Source organism: Triturus cristatus, chromosome 4_1, assembly GCF_964204655.1.
Source record: "Triturus cristatus chromosome 4_1, aTriCri1.1, whole genome shotgun sequence".
In the NCBI taxonomy this organism is placed as follows: domain Eukaryota; kingdom Metazoa; phylum Chordata; class Amphibia; order Caudata; family Salamandridae; genus Triturus; species Triturus cristatus.
The window spans coordinates 102,435,821-102,447,311 of record NC_140585.1 but is presented as its reverse complement, the minus strand read 5'-3'; positions in this window follow the sequence as shown (position 1 = coordinate 102,447,311).

The following is an 11,491-nucleotide window of genomic DNA, read 5'->3' as shown; positions in this document are numbered from 1 at the left end:
AGTGGTGTTTGTGTAGTGAAGCGGGTCGTGCTGGGGGTTGTGGTTTAGGGTAGTGTTGGGGGGCGTGCAGGGTAGTGTTTGAGTGTAGGGACCGGACTGGGGGTCGGGGGAATCATGCTGGGCGTAGTGTTTTAGGGTAGTGTTGTGGTGTTTGTGTAGTGGGTTGTGCTGGGGGAAGTGTTTTAGGGTAGTGTTGTGGTGTATGTGTAGTGTAGGGTAGTGTTTTAGGTATAGGAGGGTCATTCTGGGTAGTGTAAATGTAGTGAGAGTATTGTCACTTACCTTAGAAACTTTTACCACGACTATACCTTTACCACGGTTTTTGCGTTGTAATGGCATGCGTGGTAAAGGCATAGTCGGGGTAAAAGTTTGAGTTGTAATGGTATCTCGTAATTGACAGCGCGTACTAATAACTGTTGTAATAGTACGCGTTGTAACGAGCCCCCGTACGTTCGAGTCGTACCCCCACCCGTGCATGTACACCCGTGTACGTGTCGTACCCCCCGTGTATGTACACCCGTGTACGTGTCGTCCCCCATGTATGTACACCCCTGTACGTGTCGTACCCCCACCCGTGCATGTACACCCGTGTACGTTCGAGTCATACCCCCCATGTATGTACACCCGTGTACGAGTCGTACCCCCGTGTATGTACACCCGTGTACGAGTCGTACACCCCGTGCATGTACACCAGTGTACGTGCGAGTCGTACCCCCCCCGTGTATGTACACCCGTGTACGTTCGAGTCGTACCCCCACCCGTGTATGTACACCTGTGTACGTGTCCTACCCCCGTGTATGTACACCCGTGTACGTGTCGTACCCCCGTGTATGTACACCCGTGTACGAGTCGTACCCCCGTGCATGTACACCCGTGTACGTTCGAGTCCTACCCCCCGTGTATGAACACCCGTGTACGTTCGAGTCGTACCCCCACCCGTGTATGTACACCCGTGTATGTGTCCTACCCTCCCGTGTATGTACACCCGTGTACGTGTCGTACCCCCCGTGTATGTACACCCCTGTACGTGTTGTACCCCCACCCGTGCATGTACACCGTGTACGTGTCGTACCCCCGTGTATGTACACCCGTGTACGTGTCGTACCCTCAACCGTGTATGTACGACCCGTACCTTCACCCGCGGACGAATGGAGCGTACCCCAGGCCCCAACACCAGCACCTCCACACAACATCGCGCATGTACGAGTCATACCAAGCCAGACACAAGGACAGCACTGTACAACAAAATGCCCGAAGTACACACCGTACACACGCTAAAAACGCACGTACACAACCAGGACAAAGCAAAACAACACAAGAATACACCATTCGAATGGCACAAAGCCACAAAACATGTCCAACAAGCTCAAAAACAACACAATCACTGACCTGCAACTGCCAAAATCCAAAACAAAGGCCCAAAACACAACCACTCCTTATAACACACCCACCCAAAGTTCAAACACAGCCACACCCACCAATGGACCAATAAAAAGGGCCCACACACACAAACCATGAGCCTTTGCAACAGACTCACTGCTGCCAGACCCCACAGACAACCTACAGCACCATACTAGAAGCTTTACCACACCTTACACTTGCACACCTTCACACACACACCTTCACAAACACCCCCACATCACATTCACACACACACCTGCACAACCACACCCACACACCCACAACCATCCACACACATCCCCCCCACCATCCACACCCACACCCCTCACCATGCCCACTAACAAGAATCCAAAGTTCACTAGCCGAGAGTTGGAGGTCCTTGTCGATGAAATCCTCAGAGTTGAGCCACACCTCTTTGGAACATTGGTCAGACAGACCAGCATTTCAGAAAAAACATCCATGTGGCAGACCATCGTCGATGCTGTGAATGCTGTTGCGGACACCAGAAGGACCAGGCATGAATGCCAAGCCAGGTGGTACGATCTGCGGAGGAGGGTCCGAGCCAAAATGACGGACGAACACAACCAGGCCAACGTCACTGGAGGAGGGCCGCCCCGCAGATGCGTACAATACCATCCCTGGGAGGAGAGGGTGATGGCCATACTGCCGGTGGTGGCAGTGGACGGATTAGACGGACTCCGAGACCCGGGTGAGTACACAAACAACTCACCTCACATGGGGGGAACGTCATCCACAACCAAACTCACAAACAGGCACACAACCACCCCAAGCTATCGCATGACTCAACCACACTCCATGAACACGCACATGCCACTGGCGCCACCATGCCCCATGCACCTAGCTGGACAATGTCAAGTCACAGGCCACAGAAAACACAAACACAAGACACGGTAACCCGGATGGCGGGAGGGTGGGCCCCAAAAATCACAAAGTGCAACTCAGAAGCAGACAACAATGCCCTCTGCCCATATGGCCTAGGTCACAGCCAGACAAACAGTGTGTCCCCACACAGGAAAGACTCGCCAGCAAATGGCGGACGCCTTGCATTAACACATGGGGGTGACGGCACGTTTGTGCACATGACAGCAGCTAATGAACAGCCAACACTGTGAAAGAGTGGCAGCACACACCACCACAGCAGCAGCGCAGACACAGACACCACACCCAATGGGTGCCTGGAGATCAGAAACAAACTCACATCAACAATCCAAGGGCCATTCAAAGATCTGCTAACAGTGTGTGCCCAGGAAGCTGGGCTGAGGTGACAGAGGGTGACACACAGAGGGAGGGAGAGGGGGACAGAGAGGGAGGGAGACACAGGGAGACGGACAGAGGGAGGAGGCTGACACACAGAGGGAGGGAGAGGGGGACAGAGAGGGAGGGAGACACAGGGAGACGGACAGAGGGAGGAGGCTGACACACAGAGGGAGGGAGAGGGGGACAGAGAGGGAGGGAGACGGACAGAGGGAGGAGGCTGACACACAGAGGGAGAGGGGGACAGAGAGGGAGCGAGACACAGGGAGACGGACAGAGGGAGGAGGCTGACACACAGAGGGAGGGAGAGGGGGACAGAGAGGGAGGGAGACACAGGGAGACGGACAGAGGGAGGAGGCTGACACACAGAGGGAGGGAGAGAGGGAGCGAGAAAGGGAGACGCAGGGAGAGCAAATCAGCCTTGTGGTGTGTGGGAATGTCTGCTCGTCAGCAGGTGGACTGCGTGCATGTAGACAAGGGTGGCCAGTGCCAGAACCCCCCCTCTTCTCCATGCCAAAACACAGGGCCATGTCACAACCTGTGCACGAGCACAACGACAGCTACCTGCATCATATAAGTGTGTGGAACCACTCCATGTGCACACGTACAGTGCTACACGGAAGGCGCCAATGCATGGCTCGCCACACCTGCCCACTCCACTGCTGACTGCTGTCACAATTGACGCAGCAAGTAAGACTGTGCCACACATAGGTAAAGTCTCAAAAGCTGTGGCCAAGGGACATACCCATGCACAAGTGCACTGTCAGTGGAATGCAAGACATATCCAAATTCCCCGAGGAAATGTGCCAACTTTGAAAACAATGAAACATGGATGTTGCATGGAACAAAATTAACATTGTCTCTCTCACACACAGGTCAACGTCGTGGATCACCCCCCAACACTGGGGGGGAAGACTCACAGGACCCGGCTCGGCGGGATGACGGAGCCACCGGCAGCGAAGACTCTCACCACTCTGTGGACGAACCCTACCCCGACCAACCTGGCCCCTCTGGTGTCCAACGACCTGCAGCACCTGCGTCAGGTACAACTGGGCCAACCACCACCCCCACTCCTGCCACATCCCAGGAGACACCCAGGATCCCTGCCCCACTACCACAATGCAGCCAGGCTGGCCAGGAGGGACACGGTGTCCCGGGCACCCAGGAGGAGGCAGGCGACCACGCCAATGCCACCCCTCAGGGGTCCCGGAGACCCGATGTGCCCACAAGGGCAGGCCAGGTGCAAGTGGGCAGGGGTGGTGGGAGTGGAGGACGGCGGAGGCGCGAGCCTGACCGGTTGGCTGGGGAACCGGTATATTCCCATGTCCGAAACATCCTGGACACATACCGGCAGGACACCACGGGCATGGCCCAGGTTGTGTCCACCCTCAACGATATGAAGGGGACCCTCGATGAGATCAAGACCCAGCAGGCCCAGCAACATGCGGAGCAACATGCCTGTCTACTGCAACACCAACGGAGGATGGAGGACAGACAGGCTGAGCTTGTGACGGTGTTCACGGGAATTCACAGTACACTCCGTCGGATGGCCGACAACATGGGCAACCCTCCCTGTGCCAGAAGGCGTAGAACATCACCACCCACAGGGAGGGATGAGGAGGAGGAGGAGGAGACATCCGACGGAGCATCCCAAACATCGTCACGGCCTGCTTCTGAGGGTCCCCGCAGGAGGGCGGGTCGTCCACGGAAAAGACCGTGAGGGTCGGCGCAACAGCACCATCTCCCAGGACACCTGGCCCACTGGAGCAACAGCAGCACAGCATCAAAAGACATTCTCTGCCACATGGACTTGCTGGTCACTGTCTGACCAATGTTGACAAAGACTGTGGCATGGACTCTGAGGATTTCAAATGGCAAGGACACCAACTCCCCTAGTGAACTTTGGATTCCACACACCCGGAAAGCCCCTCATGTCAAACCCACCCCCCCTACCCCAACCAAAATAAAAAAGTCACACCATAAAGAGAAGATGCCTACTGATTGCATTATTACCTTACATGTGTCTTGTAAAGTCTAACTATGCCTGAGTTCTCATTTGACTGCAACCATCCACACCCTGGGGCCGGAGTCTGGCACAGGACACACATGGGTCACATTATATTAGGCAAGACAGACATGGAGCACCATACACACCCGTGATGGGCCCAACCAGCTGAGGGGGTGGCCGCACAACCGTGCCGACAGACATATTGAGTACAGCGACAGCCATGCGCAGAGGTCAGGGATCATGTGGAGTGTCCTGGGGGGCACCCAGGTATGTGTGGACAGGTGGCAGAACCATGTCCTGCAAGCTTGTCAGGTGGATGCAGTGAATGGTGGCCTGGCCAACGTTGGATGCATGGGGATGGCACATGTCACAATACCCACACAGTCATTGACTACATGCACAATACAGAGTCTAATCCCACACAAACAGCTTGCATCTTGCTACTCTACACATAGACACATAGCCACTATCACGGAAAACCATGCCAGACATGCCGGAAGCACCGTGGCAACACACCAGCATTGACTGAGAAAAGGCACCTTGGAGGCATAGGGACACCTTTATTAGTCATGTATTCGGGATTGCAGAGGCAACTCGGAGTACACATGAACGGGTCATGTGGAGTAACATGTGGGTCCAACACTGGAACCCCCCTTCTGCAGCCCAAATGCGTGATAGCCATGGAACTGGCACACAAGTGTCGGCTAAACACCCCCTGCTGCTCACGGAGAGACTGCCATACACCATTGATCCGCTGATGTGGAAGTCCCACAGCATGTCAAGCCAAGGCAAACCGTATGTGTCCGAGGGCAGTGTAACACACATTGATGCCATCATCACATTCCACAATCCCATCACTGATGACTGTCAGCAAGTCTGACCATCTATTCAGGTGTACCCAGCTGCATGTAATGTGTACCATGGTGATGCAACATGTCTGCAGAGAAACCAAACATCGACAGGGGCAGTGTGCATACATCGTGAACAACTGCCACACCCAATACACCCCTGATGCATCCCTTACCCTAAGGAGACTTCCAAACTTGTCCGTGCGTGTAACGCTGAGTCAGCACACGATGACGTGTCCATGAGGAATAGCAGTGCCACAACAATGCAACCAGCAGACGGCATGCGCAAGTACCTGGGGATGAGAGACACACAAGAAGTCAGCCACAAAAAGCACAGCCACTTGCATGTGCATGTACTCGACACATGTAAGGATGACAACATGCCAGGTCACAATTATGACTGGGGAAATACACATCACTGCCACCATCACTCCAGTGACACATCCACGCACACCTCTGACTCACGTGGCATACATGCAGATGGACACACACATCGCAACACATGCCACACGGGGACCAATGCGTGCACACACAGACACTGGTACTCACCACTAAGCAAAGAAGTCGCGTATGAGCCGAGTCCGGATGTCCTCTTGCGGAACCACGTCCTCCACATCACTAGCCCCATTGCCAAGACCTTCGTCCTCCACGGGTGGATGGTCCTGATCATCCTGATCCAGGATGAGTGGCACAGCTTTCTCAACTGCCATGTTGTGCAGCATGCAGCAGACCATTAAGATTTTGCAGACCTTTGCCGGGGCATATGGGAGGGCGCCGCCGGTCTTGTGGAGGCATCGGAATCGGCTCTTCAGGAGGCCAAACGTCCTCTCTATCACTCGCCTTGTCCGGCCATGGGCGGTGTTGTAGCGGAGCTGGGCCGGCGTGATGGGGTTGCGGAGAGGTGTGATCAGCCATGGCATGTTGGGATAGCCAGCGTCCCCTACATGGAAAGCACATGGACATAAGTAGGACAGGAGAAGCGGTCGTGCTGGAAGTCTACGCAAAATACAGGACAGACAGAGTGTACCCACCAACAACACATGCTCGTTCGTTGCGCAGCTGCGTCATCATTTCAGGCATCCTGCTACGCCTCATGATGTAGGCATCGTGTGCTGATCCTGGAAAACGAGCACAGACATGTGAAATCACCATGTTGGACAGACACACCACAAGGGCATTGATGGAGTGGTAGTGCTTGCGATTCCTGTACGCTACCTCCTGTGCCTGTGGTGGTACCAAAGCCACATGTGTCCCATCTATGGACCCAATGACATGGGGCATCCCTCCCAGGGCATAGAATCCACGCTTGACCCCAGTCAACAGTTCAGGGGTTGGGAAATGGATGAAGTCATCCAGGTGAATCAACATGGCCTCTAAGAAATCATGCAGCACACGGCAGAACATGCTCTGGGACATGCCACTAACATGAGCTATGGTATTTTGAAAGGTACCCGTGGCAAGAAAATGTAGGGCTGCCATTACCTTCAGCTTGGGTGTCAGTGCCGTAGGATACCTGTGCAGCGGTTGCAGGTGTGGTGCCAGTCTCGCCGTCAACTCCAGAATCAACGGTTGGGGGAAGCGGTAGCACCGGATACAGTCATTCTCCCGCATGGCAGCCAAGTCCGGAATTGGTCGGGGAAGAGGCGGCGCTCTGCAGTAATTTGGAAGTGACAAGGAAGAGTGAGTGCACCACAACAACAATTTATTTGTACTGAGCACATGTTAATCTGTCAATACACATATGCGACATACGGAGTCAGGTATGTGCCACATGCCCTGGACACGTATGGCTGCCAGGTGACACTCCTACCAAGACCCAGCTACACACGGAGATTGTGAACCTCCACATGCCATGGCATGGGATTAGCTGTGTCCCAGTGTAAGTGAACAGCCAGACGCAACACAGGAGTGACATACATCCACACATCAGCAGAAGTAGGATGTCGATTTCAGAGACTGGTAGCGGAACACTAGAGCCACAGGTCACATGACATTACACTAGGACAGCCCACACACCTTGCCAATAAGGTGTACATGTAATGACTCACCACACATTCATTGAGAGGATGCAGACATGTCCTTGTTACGCTACTCCGTGTCCCATGCATACATACGCACCTCACATCCGATACCACATGTGGCCTGGTGTGCGTAACAGTGTGCCATGTCCATCTACACACAGACACATGTTGGTTGCTGCAACAGCTGATGATTTTGAGGGAGCTCCAACATCAACCTAATGGGAACCCCCCACACATACATGACATAGTCACATCGTGCACCGTGGGTAGTGACATGTCAGGTGTGGTAACCCCTGTACCGGGCCTCAGGGGACACTTGCGTGTGTTGTCCGTGCCATGCCAGTGACGCTCATCCCAAGTGTGCAGTATGACATGCACACATGTCAAAGGAGTCAAGGGCATGCCTGGCACACATTGCACCGTCACATATTACATGTGTACACATCTCATCATACATCTGGTGCCTTCTCGACTCAGGAGTAATGTGCCACATCACAGCCTTTCACACCTGTGCCCCACACATGTAGTACTGCCCAGACAATGCCTTGATGTCCATCCATGGACAAGTATGTCAGCCCTATTCCTTCCTGTGTGCTGCCTGTCACCACTGTGATGTGTGAAAAGCACCGTACTTTCGCAAAGAGGGCCTGTGTACGTTCCCGTATCACTATTGGAGTGCTGCCGTATGTGTACCCATAGTGATAGTGAGCGTACGCACGCGTGTACGGTCCGTATCACTATGGGTACGCATACGCGAGAACACCCATAGTGATAGTGAGCGTACAGGCGTGTGTACGGTCCGTATCACTATGAGTACGCATACGCGAGAACACCCATAGTGGTACGGACCGTACACACGCCTGTACGCTCACTATCACTATGGGTGTTCTCGCGTATGCGTACTCATAGTGATAGTGAGCGTACAGGCGTGTGTACGCTCCGTACCACCATGAGTACGCATACGCGAGAACACCCATAGTGGTACGGACCGTACACACGCCTGTACGCTCACTATCACTATGGGTGTTCTCGCGTATGCGTACTCATAGTGATAGTGAGCGTACAGGCGTGTGTACGCTCCGTACCACCATGAGTATGCATACGCGAGAACACCCATAGTGGTACGGACCGTACACACGCCTGTACGCTCACTATCACTATGAGTACGCATATGCAAGAACACCCATAGTGATAGTGAGCGTACAGGCGTGTGTACGCTCCGTACCACTATGGGTGTTCTCGCGTATGCGTACTCATGGTGGTACGGACCGTACACACGCCTGTACGCTCACTATCACTATGAGTACGCATACGCGAGAACACCCATAGTGAGACAGGCCGTACACGCGTGTGTACGCTCCGTACCACTATGGGTGTTCTCGCGTATGCGTACTCATGGTGGTACGGACCGTACACACGCCTGTACGCTCACTATCACTATGAGTACACATACGCGAGAACACCCATAGTGAGACGGGCCGTACACGTGTGTGTACGCTCCGTACCACTATGGGTGTTCTCGCGTATGCGTACTCATGGTGGTACGGACCGTACACACGCCTGTACGGGCCGTTGATATGCATTTGGGGTGCCCTAGGGCCCCGGAACGCACCGTACCTGTGTGTGAAGCTCCAAATTACATAGGGGACACATGAGGGACAAGTATAAAGGCCTACATGCATGCTGGTTGTCATGGAGGCCAAGTTTAAAGTTTGAATTTGTTCCGGAAGGTGCACAGCAGAAGTCAGTTGGAATGAATCTACTTTGTTGCAATGTGTTTGTGGAGTTGACATCATGCTGAAGAAAAAAACACAATAAGAACCCACTGACTGTGCTAGGTTTGAAGGGATTGGAGGAAACATAGGATGCAAATGTGAGTGACCAATCACTCTGTACTCCTGTGCATGAAACAGGCCAGCAAGGCAGATATAAGGCAGCCAGGTCCCATGAGGGAGCACTTGCCTGCACATCTTTGTATTCGACGACCCAGCTGCTGCTACTGATTCCCTGGAACCATGTCAAGGTCTGTGGAGAGGTCACAGCCTTTCACCCTGGAGGAGAACCTGGCTTTGCTGGATGTGATCCTCCCACAGTACCCCCTGCTGTATGGGCGACCAGGGTATCAGGTGAGTGCAGAGTCCACTAGCACAGACTGTGTCCCTTTTTTGTGACTGTGACTTCTGGCATTGTGTCCAGGTGTGGCACACATGCTATGTACTGTAGGGGGGATCCCGGGGGGGGAATGCCTGATGTCTCCCAGCCAGAGCATGCTGTGGTGCATGTCTGCCGTCCTCACTTGCATTGTGTTTACTGTGACAATCACTGCATGGTGCATGCCACATTCTGCCTGTCTTACCCTCCTGGGAATGTAGCCTCTACAGTCCTCATTTGATTATGTGGTCAGCCCAGTGCGACAGGTGACTGTACCCACAGATGTGTGTTAGTTCTGTGTACCTGTGCTGAGAGTGTCCACATGATGTGGGCGTACCCTGGACATCGGGGTGTGTGTAAGTCCCCTGTCATGTGGGTGGGTGCATATGTGGGGTGTGGCACCCGGGCTGCATGAGGGACGGATATACCCTGCCCATGTGATGTGAGCAGGGAGCAGTGCTGTGTGTCTGACGTGCAGAGCCAGCCCCACACCTGTGAGCCCCCCCCCGTCTAGTGGCACATGTGCAGAGTGAGTTTTGTCGCAGCATTTGGCAATGGAAGGTGAATGTCCTGTGCCTGTGTGTGTCTGTGTACTCTGCTGCTGTAGCGTCAGTGGCCTGTGGCATGTGACTGCTTAGAGGTGCTGCACATTATCCTGGTGTACCTTGTGATGCACAGTGTGAGCCGGGATCATTGATTGTGTAGTTGCCCTCATTCCACCTGTGTACTTTCAATGGCACGTACTGCTTTTGGCCTTCCCCAGAGGATGATGTCCCTATGACAAAGGTGCAATGTGTTGGATGCATACTATGCCTTGTTGTACACAGCACATTTGTTCTAATATGTCTCTCTGTGACATGTGCCTGGTGTATTGATGTAGTGTCACTTGTTCATCCTCACAGGTGGGCGCCTCTGCCAAGAAGCAGATATGGCTGACCGCCGTCAGTGCCGTGAGGAGTGCGGATGGTCGGAAGCGGCGCCTGGCCCAGGTGAGGAAACGCTGGCAGGATATCCGGTGCTGGACGCGGAGGATCGCATGGGTCCTGCTGGGGGACTCACCTGAGACCCATAAGAAGCGGGGGCGCCGCCGTCTGACCCACATCCACAAGCGTGTGCTGGCGGTGGTATTTCCAGACTTGGAGAGGCGCTTACAGGAGAAGCAGCAGCAGGAAGGGGGTAGGTACATGTGTGTTTGTTTTTTGCATATGGCCATGTCTGAACTGGGGTGGCAGAGTGGGCTAAAGAACGGTGATGGATCAAACCCAGATCTGTTGACTGGGTGTGAGTGTTTGATTGGTTCTGATGCTCCGTCCATCACCACCCCCTTTTGTACCGCTTTGTTCGCCATAAGTTGGCAGGGTATGATCAGACGTGAGTCCCTTGCTCACTTTGCCACTGGATTCAAGCAAGCCTGGCTGAAGACGGCTGAAATGCCAGAAACCGGTCCTAGGAAGCTTGTTTCCGGTCCAGGGAAGGCATGGCTTGGCAGTTCGGGCTGGACTGTTCCCATGAGGCACAGGGTCAGACTGATTTGCATATGGCCATGTCTGAACTGGGGTGGCAGAGTGGGCTAAAGAACGGTGATGGATCAAACCCAGATCTGTTGACTGGGTGTGAGTGTTTGATTGGTTCTGATGCTCCGTCCATCACCACCCCCTTTTGTACCGCTTTGGTCGCCATAAGTTGGCAGGGTATGCTCAGACGTGAGTCCCTTGCTCACTTTGCCACTGGATTCAAGCAAGCCTGGCTGAAGACGGCTGAAATGCCAGAAACCGGTCCTAGGAAGC